The sequence below is a fragment of the Carcharhinus amblyrhynchos genome, chromosome 4, assembly GCF_965287045.1.
Source record: "Carcharhinus amblyrhynchos chromosome 4, sCarAmb.v2.hapA, whole genome shotgun sequence".
NCBI classification, from domain to species: domain Eukaryota; kingdom Metazoa; phylum Chordata; class Chondrichthyes; order Carcharhiniformes; family Carcharhinidae; genus Carcharhinus; species Carcharhinus amblyrhynchos.
In genome coordinates this window covers 96,336,309-96,353,477 of record NC_137327.1, presented here as the reverse complement: position 1 = coordinate 96,353,477, position 17,169 = coordinate 96,336,309, and the positions used below count along the sequence as shown (strand labels likewise).

The following is a 17,169-nucleotide window of genomic DNA, read 5'->3' as shown; positions in this document are numbered from 1 at the left end:
GATTACAGTTGGCTTTTCAACACAATATGAAATAGATTCACAGAATCACAGAATCATACAATGCAGAAGAGGTCCATCAAGTCTGCACTGATGCATGAAGGGCTCTGACCTGCCCACCTAATCCCACTTGCCAGTACTTGGCCCATAGCCTTGAATGTTATGGCGTGCCAAGATTGATTTATAATATTAATTTTGACTGTTTATTTTCTGGTGGCCTTTACTTTTGCATTGTGGCTAAGCTGATGTTGTGATGATCAGTAGCGGCTTAGGAAGTGTTAATGATTGGGGTTGAGGTTACAAGTATCTCACTCAAGTGAATTCTTCACAGATAGTTCAGACTATTCAGAAAGGAGCTAACTAGGATTGTATGCCTCCTTTTTTCCTCTTCTGCTTCCTTCTTCTTTTCCTCCTTGTCCTCCTTCTGAGCTGCTTTCTGTACAGCTGGTGACAACAACTGTGTCCCCATGCTGGCAAGGTTGTGCAGGATGCTGCAGGTTGCTATGAACCTTGACACTGCTGAGCACCAAGCCACTGAAGAGGATTTATTCAAATCCTTTTCCACTCCCAACATATATTGGGCTGGTATGTGCCATTTTTTGGATGTTACTCATGCACTTAGACCTCCAAAATAATAGTTGTGGTGTGTTCATACACTTATGCTGCCAATTGAACTAGCCACCATATTAATGCAGATATAAGCACAAGGCACAGTGACCATCCTTGCAAAGGAGGCAAACGATGACATCAATGAGTCTACAAAACTAGTTTGATCTCATGACTATTTTGAAGTCCATCTTAATCTCGCATGGCCCAATACATCTTCAGCAACAAGAAGTAATCTCCACCAATGCTTTTCAAAGGGATCTTCTGGTTAGTTGCTAGTTGATTTCTCTAGCTTGTTGCACTCTCCCTCTCTCTCGCATATCTTCACATCCATGCTATTTTTATTCTTTGGGGAATAGTGGGTGAAGGATTTCTGAGCCGTTTATCAGCCTGTTGAACCACATTGAATGCTCCTTCCTTGGCCAACAAATCCTAGCATAGGATTTGAACCCACAGCTTCTGGTCCAGTGATAGGGGTGCTACTTCTGCACCTTAAGGCCTCCTTGGTTGGTGTTACAATTATACAAATCTTGTAGGCCTTCAATAACTGTTTCAAGTTGCAGAAGTCTATTTGAGAGCTGTGGTGATGCCAAAGGACTTGCTCTGATTTCAAGGCTTCTGCACAGGACAGTTGCTTCTAGATGTGTCTGCATTAGTAGCCACTTCCTTAGAATGCAGAATTAACAGAGGCCAGGTGGAGCAAGACAAGCTACTGGAAGAGGTTGGGGAAGGAGCGAAGTAGTGGCGGCCTGGTGGCACAGAGGGGCGGCACGGTAGCACAGTAGTTAGCACTGCTGCCTTATAGGTCCAGGGACTTGGGTTCGATTCCCAGCTTGGGTAACTGCCTGTCTGGAGTTTACATGTTCTTCCCACGTCTATGTGGTTTCCTCTGGGTGCTTCAGTTTCCTCCCACAGTCCAAAGATGTGCAGGTTTTGTGCATTGGCCATGCTAAATTGCCCCTTAGTGTCCCGTGATGCTTAGAGGGACTGGCCTCTAAATATGTGGGGCTATGGGGATAGAGCCTGGGTGGTATTGTTGTTGGTGCAGACTCGATTGGCTGAATGTCCTCCTTCTGCACTGTAGGGTTTCTATGATTTCTATGATAGTGCTGTCAGCAGGAGGCTGTATCTGCTCAGGGTGTAGAGGGAGAAATTCTCCGACCTAAGCCCAGCAAGGAACTGGTGTGAGATATCTGCATCAATAAGAATATCCTCACTGAAGCCTGCCACCCCATACTGCAAGCCTGGGGCAGGATAAGGACCTCATGCAGCTGAGGAGCATAATGAGGAGGAGGGAGAAGTGAAAGGGATGAAGCAACCTAGATAGCCCTTTTTCCCAGTGTAGAACTCATGCAAGCATGATACCCATAACCATAAATCTAATCCTCGTTCAGCAACACTCGCACATCTTAATCTTCCCTCTGATAGTCACCATCACAGCATTCACTTAGCTACAATGCAAGCTTCTGCAAAATAAATACTTCAAACCAAATTTAGAGAAATCCAACCATGCATAGTGCATGCAGAAGTCAACTAATCAACCTTATGCATTATGTTAATAGCTATCTTCCACGTGACATTTCCTGCCCTCGTACTCCTACATAATATTACCCCAATAGCCAAGGCATAGCTGACGGATGGCTACTGATTTCCAGGGGAAGAGACTGCAGATGGCCTTGGAGGACAAATTCAAGCAGTTTGCGCCTAGAAGGCCCGACCTCCGAAACGCACCATTTCAGAATAGGTGGCAGCAGCCTGGGTTGGCTAACTGACAACAAGGGCACTGGTGGTGAGTGCCAAAGATGTAATAACAAACCATGCCTTCCAAGAGGAGTCATACTCCATGGAGCCATTGCAACTCTCCCAGAGTGGTCTCTCAGCAATCCCAGTAATCTGTTGTGGAATGCTGTGAAACCCTGCAAGCCTCATTGCATATTTTAATCCATCATAGCAGCAATTTAAGCCTGTGAAATACCGCACAGATATAAGGTTATATATGATTATGTAATGGTGGCTGTACCTCAGCTATCAGATGCTGCATCATGGTTGTGTCCAAAGTGTGAACAGAATTTGCCACTGTTTCCATGCTGGGGTGGATGGGTTCCCAGCTATGCGCAAAGCTCTGTGCCAAGTTGGTGCTGGACTCGTTCACTCTCCTTGGCATTGACAGCAGGTTTCAAACAAACTTTACTTTGCGCCAAGTATTTTGTTGCGCGTGCTCATTCACATTCTTCTTTAGACTGCTCCATCAATTCTGCTGCAGTGGAATGTGTGCACCTCATCCTCTGAGCTAGCGACTGTGCTATCATTACCCCTGCCCTGGCTGCAGCTGTCTCATGCCAGTATTGCACCACATGCAGATTCTGATTCTACCCCTTAAGAAATATGGAATATCCATATCTGAGCTGGTATGAGTGATTGTGAAATCAAACCAAGGTGTTTATATTTTCATCATCACTCTCTGTGTTCCTTCATTACCTAGGCAGGTTGTACCTCTTGAGTATCTGAAAGGAAAAGGCAGAAGGTTAAGGTGGTGTTGTGGGAAAGCAGTGGGATAGCAAGAGATTTTTGCTTACACCATTTGCAGCTTGTAATTCAGAAGAGTGTGGGACGTGGGGAAGTGGTATACGAGAAGGAGGAATAGGTATGGGGATATTATTATTTTCAGTAATGTCTACACCTGTGGCCTCAGCCATAGGAATCTCAATAGTGGTCAGCACTGTTTCCTCCAAGCTTCAGGATGTGCAGGGGTGCCTGCCCCACAACAGTTCACTTCTGAAGCCTCTGGCAAAGCGTCTCCTTGTCCCGCAAGAAAGAGTGAAGTGTCTTAGTGAGTTTGATTAAGTATCCTGGGTGATGTGAGCTATTCAAAACAACTATTCAATCCGTGAGAGGTGTGACGCTTGCAAATGCGCTAAGTATGTGATTCCTGGAGATTATTGGTGTTTGTGTTTTGACTGAGCAGTTGCTGCGGGTACATAGAACATAGAACACTACAGCACAAACAGGCCCTTCAGCCCACAAGTTGCGCCAATCATATCCATACCTGCCAGGCCATAGAACTATCTGTAACTCCCAATTCCATTAAATCCCATGTACTCATCCAGAAGTCTTTTAAAAGACCCCAGCGAGTTCGCCTCTACCACCACCGACGGCAGCCGCTTCCACTCACTCACCACCCTCTGAGTGAAAAACTTACCCCTGACATCTCCTCTGTACTTGCTTCCCAGCACCTTAAACCTGTGTCGTCTCGTAGCGACCATTTCAGCACTGGGAAATAGCCTCTGAGAATCCACCCTATCTATTCCTCTCAACATATTATAAACCTCTATCAGGTCGCCTCTCAACCTTCATCTCTCCAGGGAGAAGAGACCTAGCTCCCTCAACATATCTTCATAAGGCATGCCTCCCAATCCAGGCAACATCCTTGTAAATCTCCTCTGCACCCTCTCAATAGCTTCCACATCCTTCCTGTAGTGAGGTGACCAGAACTGCGCACAGTACTCCAAGTGGGGTCTGACAAGGGTCTTATAAAGTTGCAACATTACCTCCTGACTCCTAAACACAATCTCTCGATTAATGAAGGCCAGTACACCATACGCCTTCTTGACCACATCCTCCACCTGCGAGGCCAATTTAAGAGTCTTATGGACCCGGACCCCAAGATCCTTCTGCTCCTCAACACTGCTAAGACTCCTACCTTTGATATTGTACTCCTTCATCCCATTGGTCCTGCCAAAATGGACCACTACACATTTATCCGCATTGAAGTCCATCTGCCACTTCTCCACCCAGTCTTGCATCCTATATAGGATGCAAGACTGGGTACTGATCCAACTGACAGCAAATAGCATTTGAATATTTCAGTTACCTTGACCTCTCAAGTGAAGCCATTGAACTTTTTGCAGCATTGAATCCAGGTCCTCCAAGTTTGACTCCTGAAATTCACACCCAGAGCTACCAACCCGCTGCCCTTTGATCTGGTGTCTGGAGGATTTTCTTCTCTGTTAACAGACTCTATCTGAGACCCTGGCCAGTATTTTCCCATCTCACCTGCCACATGAATTGTAGTGGGTGCAGGGTGCAGACCATGGAAAGGTCCATTGACATAGGGCGGGATTTTCTGATCTGGGGGCAAATTTCACAGCGCAGAAAAGACCATTCTGCCCATCGAGTCTGCACTGACAATAACTTCTACTAACGTTGCATTATTCCAATTTTCCTGCATTTGTTCCATATCCTTGAGCATTATGATATTTCAGGTGCTCTTCCAAGTACTTCTTAAAGGCTCTAATGTTTCCGGCCTCCACAACCTCCCCCGGCAGTGCATCTGGATTCTCATCACCCTCTGCGTGATTTTTATTTTCTCAAATTCCCTCTGAATATCCCGCCCCTCACCCTAAACTATGCACCCTCATGATTAACCCCTGTACCAAAGGGAACACCTACTTCCTATTCACCCTGCCCATACCACTCATAATCTTATACACCTCAATCATGTCCCCCAATCAGTCATGTTCCCCATCATGTTGCCTCTCAATCTACTCTGTTCTAAAGAAAAAAATCCAAACTTTAGCATTCTCTCCTTGTAGCTCAAATGCTTCTTCCCAGGCAATATCCTGGTGAATCTCCTCTGTAACCCCTCTAGCATAATCACATCCTTCCTACAGTGAGGTGACAAGAACTGCACACAGTACTCCAGCTGTAGTCTAAACAACATAATCATCTTGCTCTTATAGTCTATGCCACAACTAATAAAAGCAAGTGCCCCATATGCCTTCATAACTTCCCTACTTACCTGCTCTGATGCCTTCAGGGATCTGCGAATAAGTACCTCAAGATCCATCTATTTCTCTGAGCTTCCTAGTGTACTGCCATTCATTAAATACTCTTTTATCTTGTTACTTCTTCCAAAGTGTATCATCTCGCACTTATCAGGGTTAAATACCATCTGTCACTGTTCTGCCAATCTGACCAGTAACCTACAACCTTCTTCCTCACTGTTAGCCTTCCTACCAATCTTGTTGACATCTGCAAACTTGACATCTGCAAATCTGCAAACATTATCATCTGCAAGATAACAATGTTCTCTCACATTATCATCTTTATAATTTACATATATAACAAACAATAAGGGATGCAGGATTCAACCTTGTAGTACACCACTGGATTCTGGCCTCCAGTCATTCAAACAGCCTTTTACCACCACCCTTTGTGTCCTATTACTAAACTAGTTCCAGATCCATCTTGCTAAGTTTCGTTGAATTCCTCTTACTTCAACCTTCTCAATTAATCTCTGATGTGGGTCCTTGTAAAAGTTTTGCTAAAATCCATATAAACTACATCAACTGCACTTCCCTCATCCATGCACTCGTTCACATTTTTCTGCAGTATACTTCGGAACATAGTCATTCCCTGTTATACCATTGCTTCCTCTTTCCCAGGTCAGATTCTCTTCAACCATGATTCCCAAAACCAACTCCAGTTGCAATTCACCTCCCCTTATGAGGTATAGACTAGCTGTAAGCTGTAAACTATGCTTTAAGTGTACTAGCACTCACGATATTGGTCCCCTGTTGATCTGTCCAGCCAATTAATGCTAGTTGAATACAGGGATTATACAAGTAAGCAGACTACACATCAATTTCACTGCAATCAACAGGCATGGATGAATTGCACATTGCAATTCCCAAACACATTTTGGTGGCTAAATTCAGTAGCACCGCTGATATTAATTTTAATCTATCCTTTTTTTAATCTGCTTCCCCATGCAGAAATACCAGACATGGCATTCTCGACCACTTAGCTTTACAGCAGCAGCCTGTGGTGATTCTTTTATTTTCTATTTGCTTTTTCTCCCTCTCTGCCAGTTATTGTCATTCAAGTGTAGGGAATGGACAATGTGGCATCACTGAATAACTTCTCTAAAATGTTCTTAAATTAGTCTCCTGTTCTGTCACAGTGCCAAAACAAATTACCAATTCTACATGTGATTAATAGAATTTTGGAAATAATTGCTGTGAGAAGCAGCAGTTACCAAAAGGGATTCCTCATGCTGCTAGGCATTTTCACTATCACAACTAAAGCAATGGACCTAAGTGACACCGCAACTCCTTTCTACACAGTCAAAACATGGTCGCATATGTATGTCAGAGACAATATTATGATTGCTACCTTTTTTATGGAAGATATATATACACAACTGGAACATGGAGATTCTAGTTGGTCTCATAGATCTACCTAGAAAGTGAACCATATTGGTTTATTTTACAGATTGCAGATTTCAGATTGCAATCTATTAAGGACTTCATTAATTGTTTGGCAAAGTGGATTTTTTAAAATATAAAATTATTTTGGGGAGGCAAGTAGGGTAAAGGGATCTGGCTCGGTGAGTAGTTCCCCTACTTTGAGCTGGAAAGTCTTTGGTTCAAGTCCCACTCTAGGACTTGTTGGCTATGAACGAACCCAGCCACAAGTGCCCGTGAGCCAACATATATCAGTGTTGGTTCCCAGCCCAGATAAGTAGAGGGTTAGCAGCTGGAAGGATACCAGGCGGTAAAACCACTTATCAAATCCAAAAAAAAATGATGATTACTGATTGATCACCTTCATATCAATGTAGTGAACCCATGTAACAGGACGGAATTAAGTCTTTACCAGCACATGGCAATAGTGGGGGGGAGTATCAGGCACTCCTACTCAGCCCTATGGGCCCCTCCATGCATGGAGCAATGTCTTTGGCAGCTTAGGGAGCAATAGCACTAGATGCTTTGAAGTGAGGAAGAGAGTAGCAGCAAGGAGCAGAAGTCTGGAATTTGAGTTAAGTAAGAGCCAATGCCTAGAATAGGGCAGTTCAAAGCCACCAACCGTGGCTAGAGAACCAAGAAGTGGCAGCTGCTGAAGACCTAGATGGAACACTTACTCAGTACGTTGAGTTCAAGAGGCTACAAGGAGAGGAAGATCCCCTTTATGTCTGAGAGACAAGGTAAACTGAGTCACGTTATCAAAGGAAATTAACAATAACAGCTTCATCAACTGAACCCTGCTACCTGGCCGATTAGAGATCAAAGTTTATTTATTTGTCACAGGTAGGCTAACTTTACTGTGAAAATCCCCTAGTTACCATATTCTGACACCTATTCGGGTACATAAGAACATAAGAAATAGGAGCAGGAGTAGGCCATCTAGCCCTTCGAGCCTGCCCCGCCATTCAATAAGATCATGGCTGATCTGTCGTGGCTCAGTTCCACTTTCCCGCCCTCTCCCCATAACCCTTAATCCCCTCTCTTATCAAAAACCCATCAACCCGCATCTTAAAAATATTTAGCGAGGCAGCCTCCACCACTTCAACGGGCAGAGAATTCCAGAGATTCACCACCCTTTGAGTGAAGAAGTTCCTCCTCAACTCCGTTCTAAACCGCACCCCCTTTATCTTGAGGCTGTGCCCCCTAGTCCTACTGTCTTTTTTGAGCGGGAAGAGTCTCTCCACCTCTATCCTATCCATCCCATTCATCATCTTATACGTCTCAATGAGATCTCCCCTCATTCTTCTAAACTCTAACGAGTACAAGCCTAGTTTATTCAGCCTCTCCTCATAGCTCAACCCCCTCAACTCCGGTATCAGCCTAGTAAACCTCCTCTGCACTCCCTCCAAGGCCAAAATATCTTTGCGCAGGTGCGGCGCCCAAAACTGCACACAGTACTCCAGCTGCGGCCTCACCAATGCCCTATACAGCCGCAGCAAGACCTCCCTACTTTTATCTTCAATGCCCCTCGCTATGAAGGCCAGCATCCCATTCGCCTTCCTGACCACCTGCTGCACCTGCAAGCTGGGTTTTTGCGACTCATGCACAAGGACCCCGAGATCCCTCTGCACCGTCGCCTGCTGCAGTTTTTCGCCACGTAAGTAATAGTCCTTCCTACCATTCTTCCTACCAAAGTGGACCACCTCACACTTGCCAACATTAAATTCCATTTGCCAGTTCCTGGCCCATTCGCCCAGCCTATCTAGATCCTTCTGCAGACTCTCCATGGAAACCAGAGAATTGGAAACCCATGCAGACATGGGGAGAACGAGGGGACTCCACAGATGGTGACCCAATCCAGGAATGGAAATCGGGTTCATGGTGCTGTGAGAAAGCAATGCTAACTACTGCGCCATTGTGCCACCCCAGGAATTAAGGTTGACAAAATCCTGGTAGATCTGGAGTGTTGGTCATGAATGTCTACTGTAAATAGTTCATTCCTCTAAGTTTAGTAAATATTTGGTGTCAGTCAAATAAAGGATCTTTGTTTTAAAACCTTTGTTCAGTCTATGTGTGTTTGGATTTTGAAATGTAATCAGTCAGATTGACATATTTAGGTTTCCATAGTTATGTGACTATGCCATGAGGTTGCCTCTGGAGGGAGACATCATAAGATCAATTCAATAAAGTCTCGCACAGAGAGACATTGATAAAGAATACTGTCCTTATATACGATACATGTTGTCAGGAAAACTTTGGACCCTGAAAATTATTCAGAGGAGATACTGAGAACCCAGAAATGCAGAAATTTTCAAATTTCCAAAAAGAAAGCTGCTGACAAAAGGACAAAAATCAAACAGCTGCAAGTGAAATACTGGCTGCAGAGAGAAGACACAATTAAGAAAGGCATTCAGAAAAGTTGCAGTAGCTGTCTGCAGCTTTGAAAAGAACTAAGGAAAAACAGCATGAAAAGACAAAAGGAATGCAAACAAAGACTGAGAATAACTTACTGATTGAGTAAAAATGACTACAGTAAAATTTCCAGTCCCATCTTCAGTCAAAATGAAAAGTGACACATGGCAAAACAATGAGATTGCAACAGATTTAATTAATAAACCTGAAATGATAACAGAATCTATAATTTTAATACTTCTGAAGACGAAGTATATACCATCCTGAATCTAACTGTCATACTGCAAAAACAGATGTCAGAGATTTTGAATGCCTTGAACGCACATTTCAAACCTCAATGTTACATATGAATGATATGTATTCAATACTGCTGTGCAAGGTGAAAATAAGACTGTTGAACAGTACATGATGGTAGTAACACAGCAGGCAAAATTATGTGAATTCAGGCAGCTGAAAGATACCTGCTTAAATATATATCAGTCTTAGGGCATGAGAAACTCCTCAGTGAGAACAAGTCTGTTGACACTAAAGAAAGCAATTGATGTGTGTCAAAATACAGAAGTTGTGAAATATCAGTTACAACATACATATGGCAGAGCAGACTAAGAGGTTTTTTTTGCTGAGAGAGAGAGAGAGAGACAGTCCAAGCTGAAAGAAAGCACAATATCAGACAAAGGAAAGCATGCAAATACGGCAGAGGAGCATGCACAGGGTAAAATGGATTGTCCAGCTTGGGGAAAGTTTTAACTGCAAGAAACAGAATCATTTCACCCACAAGTGTTTGGCTAGAAAGCAGCAAAATTAGTCTATGCAGATAGCCACTGATATTAATAGGTGAGTCTGATGAAGAATTATACACGATAGATTGGTCAAATATGTAGCAGACAAATGGTTTGTGACTATTGTCTTGATGACCACAGAGAAAAAGTATCAAGTGAACAGGAGAGTCAATTAAGACACGGGTTTGTCATGCAACAGAATGACATTCACAAAATTGTGTGAAATGGGTAACATAGAGATCTAAAAATGAAACCATCAAAAGTAAAAGTGAAAATATATAATGGCACAATTACTCGCACAAAGAGGACAAATTAGTCTTGACAGCCCAATGCAATGGCAAGAAAGAAGATCTGAAGTTCCAAATCATAGATGGGATGCAATGGTCACTCACCTCAGCAAATATAAAGCTTGAGCTGGGAACCCTGAATGTGCAAACAGAAAAAGGGCAGAAAAATAATCCAGAGAGAAGGAAACAAAATATACAGGCACAACCGCAGGCATATGCGCTCAATTAGTGAACGGCCTGACACGGAGAAGGTACCTCACCAGCTGTACTGAGTGCAGAGTCACTTTCAATCCCAGTGGCCTTAGCAACTGCAGTGGAACAAGTCACTTAAGCAACAATGCCACAGGAACAACACTCTCCTGAAAAGGAACATCATCCAGACTTATAGCCAATATCAATGCACACATTAAGGGACCTGTACAATTTGAAAACTGTGCAATGCATGTACAGTAACTGCCTAGTAAAACAAACAGTTGTGGGTGTATACAGAGTACCTTGGCTAACTCAGTTCACACAGGATCACGCATGCGAATGTGCGTTTTGTTAGTAATGAAAGGAAGGATATTAGGGTTTTGAAATGTATGTTGTCATGTGACTGCCATGAGGCTGCCTCAGGAGGCAGACTTCTTAAGATCAAATCAGTAAAGCCTCTCACAAAGACAGACACTGAAGAAAACTGCTGTCCTTCTTGAATCTCAAGTAATGATGGAGAGAACTCCAAAAGGAAAGAATGTTGGGTAGGGTGCTGGAGGGAAGATACAGTTTTAACTCTGTCACAGGCACATATAATATGTACTGAGTTCTAACTTGCCTACCTTACTGATAGGTATAATAGTTTAAGACATCAGTCTTAAATGTTAAACAGGAAAATTAAGTTTTAAAAAGGAATATGAATGCTGGAAACTGAAAAGTAAGGAAACAAAAGGTAGATAGTTGGGCTTACTGACTTTTTGCCTTGGGACATAGATTCATTTCCAGCCCACACTGATGATGGACCCTATGTTAATGAGTTTGCCCAAGCTAACACTTATCCTGTAACCACCATCATTCTATGACCAATTATTATGCTGGTCATTATCTCGTTACTGTTTGTGGAACTGTTTGTTCAATTCAAAAATATAACATGTCCTGAGCTTGTGAAAGGTGCTATATAAATACACCTGGTCAGCAGATGAAAAGAAAAATTAACATTTTTCAGGTGCTGACAGAGCTTCTGTGCATTTATGTCATTTTTTGTTAGGCACAACAAAGCAAGTTTGCTAACTGTATTGGAGTTTTTGATGTTAAAACTTGGTGTCATAAATCAAAGCACTTTGATTAGCATAAAACTAACACAAAAGAGAAATTTAAACAGATAATGCTGTTAAACAGATAAATGCAGACATTCAGCACCTGAAAAAAGGTGGACTACAATTTTTGTTCAGAATCTTTGTCAGATCTCATGAAGTGATCGATGTGGATTCTCAGCTGAAATGCTTGCTTGTCTTTTCTCGCTCAGATTTTGGCTTGTTCTGCAGCGCATTTCTGACATTTTCTGCTATTATTTCAGTACCAAATGGAACTTTAGCTAAGAAGTGGGCTTTGCAATAATCATTTTTTTTATTGGAAATAGTTTTGAAGTTACTTTTAGAGCTCTGCCCATTGAAAGAATTAGGTTACCCCCGTGAGTCTCCATACAGATACTGTTCTGAAAGTGAAAGGTAGAGAATAAGACAGCACAGTTCAAGGTTATCAGCACTGTGTTAGTTTGATTTAAAGTTCATGCACAACAGGCTGCTGAGGAAATAGTGGGCTTTTGTTTTTTCTAATGGTTTTATACGATTTTGTTTTCTTTGGTATTTTTATGGAGCCAGATTTTAATATTATCTCTCAGTTATTTCCTTTCAAAGCTGAAACACCAATATGTAACCAATCTTTCCTCAATTCTCAGGCTGGAGGAATTACTCCTGATGCAAATTGCCCATCATTTGTCAAATATTTGCCTTCCTCACTTGTTGAATAAACTGGCTACTGCACTATCCCTATTGTATATCTTCTAGCTACAGTAACCAATGACATCAAAACACAATCAACAAGAAAGTAATTATATGAACTTAAGATTTAAGAGATAGATTGGACCATTGTGGCCTCAACACCACAGTCATGCCTACCCATAATGATGACTCCTGTTTGGGTTACAAAATAATCCACCTGCAAAGGTACACTAAAAGAGTCTGGGCTGTAGGGGTGTCCTATCACAGCTTTGATCTAGGCTACAATCCAAAATAGACAAACAGGCTAAGAAATAGTCACTCACTGATCACTAAGTGAAAGGAGTGACAATAGTTTCAATTAAAATTTGAAAGAATACCTTCCACAGTATTTGCCACATATTTCAAAAAAGCTTTAATAGATGCAGCATTGCTTCATTGCAACATTTAGTGTGGAGTGATCCACTTTTTCATATAATTTGATATGAATAACATACTGTAAATACTTGCAAAATTTTCTTCATTATATACATGACTGACTATACATTGCAAAAATGCATGACAGACAGGTGTTTGATGTAAACCAGTCAAGATATATTGGAAATTATAGTCCAAGTGTAGTCTCTAAGGGGAGTCATTTTAACTTAATTCAGCACCTGGGAAACCCACAGGATAGGGTAGCACAATGGTTACACACCCTTTCCAATAATACGTTGAGTGGAGAGGAAATTTGGTTGCCATCTGATCTCATCTGTTTCCCATCGAGCAAGGATAAAGTTGCCCTCTCCTCATTAACATGCATGCCACTAAATTTAAAACTAAAGCCTTCAAAACTTTTCAATATTGTTTTATATCTGAGGATTGTCTATTAAAATAATTACCAACTGAACTATCAGGCAGATTCAGTTTACTTCAGGAGGAATGTCTATTTTTTAAACAGATTAATTTACTATGCTAAATACATTCAATAATCATATATTAAAAACATGGAAAAGAGTGCTTTAGAAGAATCCAATAAATGTTGAAGCAACTCTGTTTTGAAAATAAAGCTTAGAAATTTTTCTACTATACCTTCTATTCTTCATATGTCAGTTCTATAAACAGGGCAACTGCTCAAGGTAAGCACAAACGGTGCTGTCCAATTCTATGGCATCTGTCTATTCCTAAGTGGGAAAACAGAATGCAAGTGGAAGGCAGCGAGAGGCATTAAACTCCTGTTCCAACACTTTGCATCATCACTTTCTGATTCCGATGTATTGGCTACTTTTAGACAATATTGTGCAAATGCTCTTGCGTTGTGGTAATAAGACATAATGCTGCAAGGCAAAATTGCATCCACATGTCTTGTGGAAGCATGATTGATAATTGGAATTCTACCAGTTAATAGAACATGAAAAGAAAATTATTTCCAATAAAGGAAGACTCATACTTACTCACAGTAAATGGTAGAACTCTTAGGAGTATTGACAGGCAGAGAGATCTGGGCGTACATGTCAACTGATCACTGGAAGTGGCAATGCAGGTGGATAAGGTAGTCAAGAGAGCATATGGTATGCTTGCTTTCATCAGTCAGGGCATTGAGTATAAAAATTGGCAGGTCATGCTGCATCTGTATAGAACCTTAGTTAGGCCTCATTTAGAATATTGTGTACAATTCTGGTCACCACACTACCAGAAGGATGTGGATGCTTTGGAAAGGGTACAGAAGAGGATTACTAGGATGCTGCTTGGTCTGGAGGGTATGAGCTATGAGGAACAGTTGGATAAACTCAGTTTGTTCTCACTAGAAGGACTGAGGTTGTGGGGTGACCTGATAGCAGTTTACAAGATTACGAGTGGCATGAAAAAAGTGGATAATCAGATGCTGTTTCCTATGGTAGAAAACTCAAGTACTAAGGGACATAGGTTAAGGTGCATGGGGAAAAGCTTAGAGGAGATGTGTAAGGCAAGTTTTTTACACAGAGTGGTGAATGTCTGCAACGCACTGCCTGGGGCGGTGGTGGGAACAGGTATGATAACATAATTTAAGGGGCAACTAGACAGATACATGAATAAGACAGGAATGGAAGGATACGGACTCTGTAAGTGCATAATGTTTTAGATTCGGCAAGCATCATGATCGGCATAGGCTTAGAGGGTCAAAGGGCCTGTTCCTGTGCTGTACTTTTCTTTGTTCTTTGTACTTTGTACTGGCTAAGGTTGATAAATTAATGTGTGATGATGGAGTGTCACTTACCTGCAGCCTGGCCCCATTTGAGCTTGGTCTATGGGTCGATGTTGGAAACAACCACACTTATGTTCCAGCTGATCTGAAAAGAGGTAGGACCAATTAAATTAGAGGTCCACAACCTCAACAGTATAAGTGTCCATGCTCTCTCCAGAAAGTACAATATAACTTCATTAGACAATAAACAAAAATAATGAATGGTGCTTCTTTTAAGCATCTACTCTCAGCTCTAAGTTGCAAAGTCACACTTAAGAATAAATTACAAAGTTGCAAAGTCACACTTAAGAAGGATGTAGAGGCATTGGAAAGAGTGCAGAAGAGATTTACTAGGATGTTGCCTGGTATAGTGGGAAGGTCTTATGAGGAAAGGCTGAGGGACTTGAGGTTGTTTTCGTTAGAAAGAAGAGTTGAGAGGTGACCTAATTGAGGCATACAAGATGATCAGAGGGGTAGATAGGGTGGATAGTGAGAACCTTTTTCCTCGGATGGTGATGGCTAACACAAGGGGACATAGCTTTAAATTAAGGGGTGGTAATTATAGGACGGATGTCAGAGGTAGGTTCTTTACTCAGAGGGTAGTAAGGGCGTGGAATGCCCTGCCTGCAGCAGTTGTGGACTCACCAACTTTAAGGGCGTTCAAATGGTCAGTGGATAGGCATATGGATAACATTGGAATAGTTTAGGTTAGAGGGTCATTAGATTGGTTCCACTGGTCGGTGCAACATCGAGGGCCAAAGGGCCTGTACTGCGCTGTAATGTTCTATGTTCTCGGTGTAATACAAATATTTCAAAGTGAACAAAAGCATAAGCAACACCACTTACCTACTGGAGGTAGGAACTGGCTGATCACGACAGGATTTAAAGTCCTACAGCAGCTTAAAGGAGCAGTCAGTCATCAAGCTTTTTTGGGGAGCAAAGAATGAAAATTTCTTCCATACAAAAATGGATGGGAGATCTGCAAGGAGGAAAACAAACATTAATTTCTCCACAGCTGCAGTGAAGATGTTGCTGGACCAAGCCAGCAGAGGTGGAATGAAAATTCCAAACAAGCTAAAGGAAAATGTTTCATTACTTTACCAGATTGGCTTAAGGTACAAGAGGCCAGCCATACCTTTCAAGAATTGCAGTAATTTCACTTCATACTGTTTCAAAGTGCTTAAAATATGTTTGCCTTGTACTCCCAGCCTCTACATGGCCATGCTTCTTCACTCTCAACTTCATGTAATCATCATATTCCTTGCTTCCAAGTGTTTTAGAGCCACCTAACCACCATCGAGTCTGCTCTGCCATTCACTCATGGCTGATATTTTTCTCATCCCCATTCTCCTGCCTTTTCCCCATAACCCCTGATGTCATTATTAATCAAGAACCTATCTATTTCTGTCTTAAAGACCTGGCCTTCAGCCTTCTGCTGTGAAGAATTCCACAGATTCACCACTCTCTGGCTGAAGAAATTCCTCCTGATCTCTGTTTTAAAGGATCATCCCTGAGGTTGTGACCTCTAGTTCTAATTTTTCTGACTAGTGGAAGCATCCTCTTCACGTCCACTCTATCCATGCCTCGCAGTATCCTGTAAGTTTCAATCAAATACCCCCTCATCCTCCTAAACTCCAACAAGTACAGATCCAGAGTCCTCAACTATTCCTAATATGACAAGCTCTTCATTCCAGGGATCATTCTTGTGAACTTCCTCTGGACTCTTTCCAAGGCCAGCACATCCTTTCTTAGATACGGGGCCCAAAACTGCTCACAATACTGCAAAAGGGGTCTGACCAGAGCCTTATTCAGCCTCAGAAGTACATTCCTGTTCTTGTATTCTAGCCCTCTCGACATGAATGCTAACATTACATTTGCTTTCCTAACAACTGACTGAACCTACACGTTAACTTTAAGAGAATCTTGAACAAGGACTCCCAAGTCCCTCTGTGTTTCTGATTTCCTCAGCATTTTCCCATTTAGAAAATAGTCTATGCCTCCATTCTCCTTTCCAAAGTGCATAACCTCACACTTTTCCACATTGTATTCTATCTGCCACTTCTTTGTTCACTTTCCTAACCTGTCCAAGTCCTTCTGCAATCCCCCGCTTCCTCAATACTATCTATCTGTCCTCTACATATCTTTGTATCATTTGCAAGCTTAGCAACAGTGCTTTCAATTCTTTCCTCCAAATCATTAATGCACTTTGTGAAAAACTGTGGTCCCAGCACCGACCTCTGAAGCACACCACTAGTCACTGGCTACCATCCTGAAAAAGACCCCTTTATCCCCACTCTCCGCCTTCTGCCAGTCAGCCAATCCTCTATCCATGTCAGGATCTTACCCTCAACGCCATGGGCCCTTAACTTATTTAACGGTCTCCTGTGTGGCACCTTGTCAAAGGCCTTCTGGAAATCTAAATAAATCATGTCCATTGGTTCTCCTTTATCTAACTTCCTTGTTACCTCCTCAAAGAATTCAAACAGATTTGTCCGGCATGATCTCCCCGTGACAAAGTACGCTGATTCAGCCCTATTTATCATGCATTTCCAAATACTCTATGATCTCGTCTTTAATAATGAAGTCTAAAATCTTACCAATGACCGAAGTCAGGCTATCCGGCCTACAATTTCCCATCTGCTGCCTCCTTCCCTTCTTAACCATCAGTGT

General features: G+C 42.1%; 1 protein-coding gene across 1 annotated transcript in view; it reads right to left on the bottom strand.

Moving 5' to 3' along the window:
• The window catches only part of LOC145342226 (BCL-6 corepressor-like protein 1), a 248,698-nt gene extending 233,228 nt beyond the window's left edge, over positions 1-15,470 (bottom strand). Inside the window, exons 1-2 of the mRNA XM_080187598.1 lie at positions 15,346-15,470; positions 14,533-14,605 (exon numbers count right to left, since the gene is read on the bottom strand). The gene's annotated coding sequence lies outside the window, so the exon portion shown is untranslated. The remainder of the gene's footprint in view (positions 1-14,532; positions 14,606-15,345) is intronic.
• Between the last annotated feature and the right edge of the window lie 1,699 nt (positions 15,471-17,169).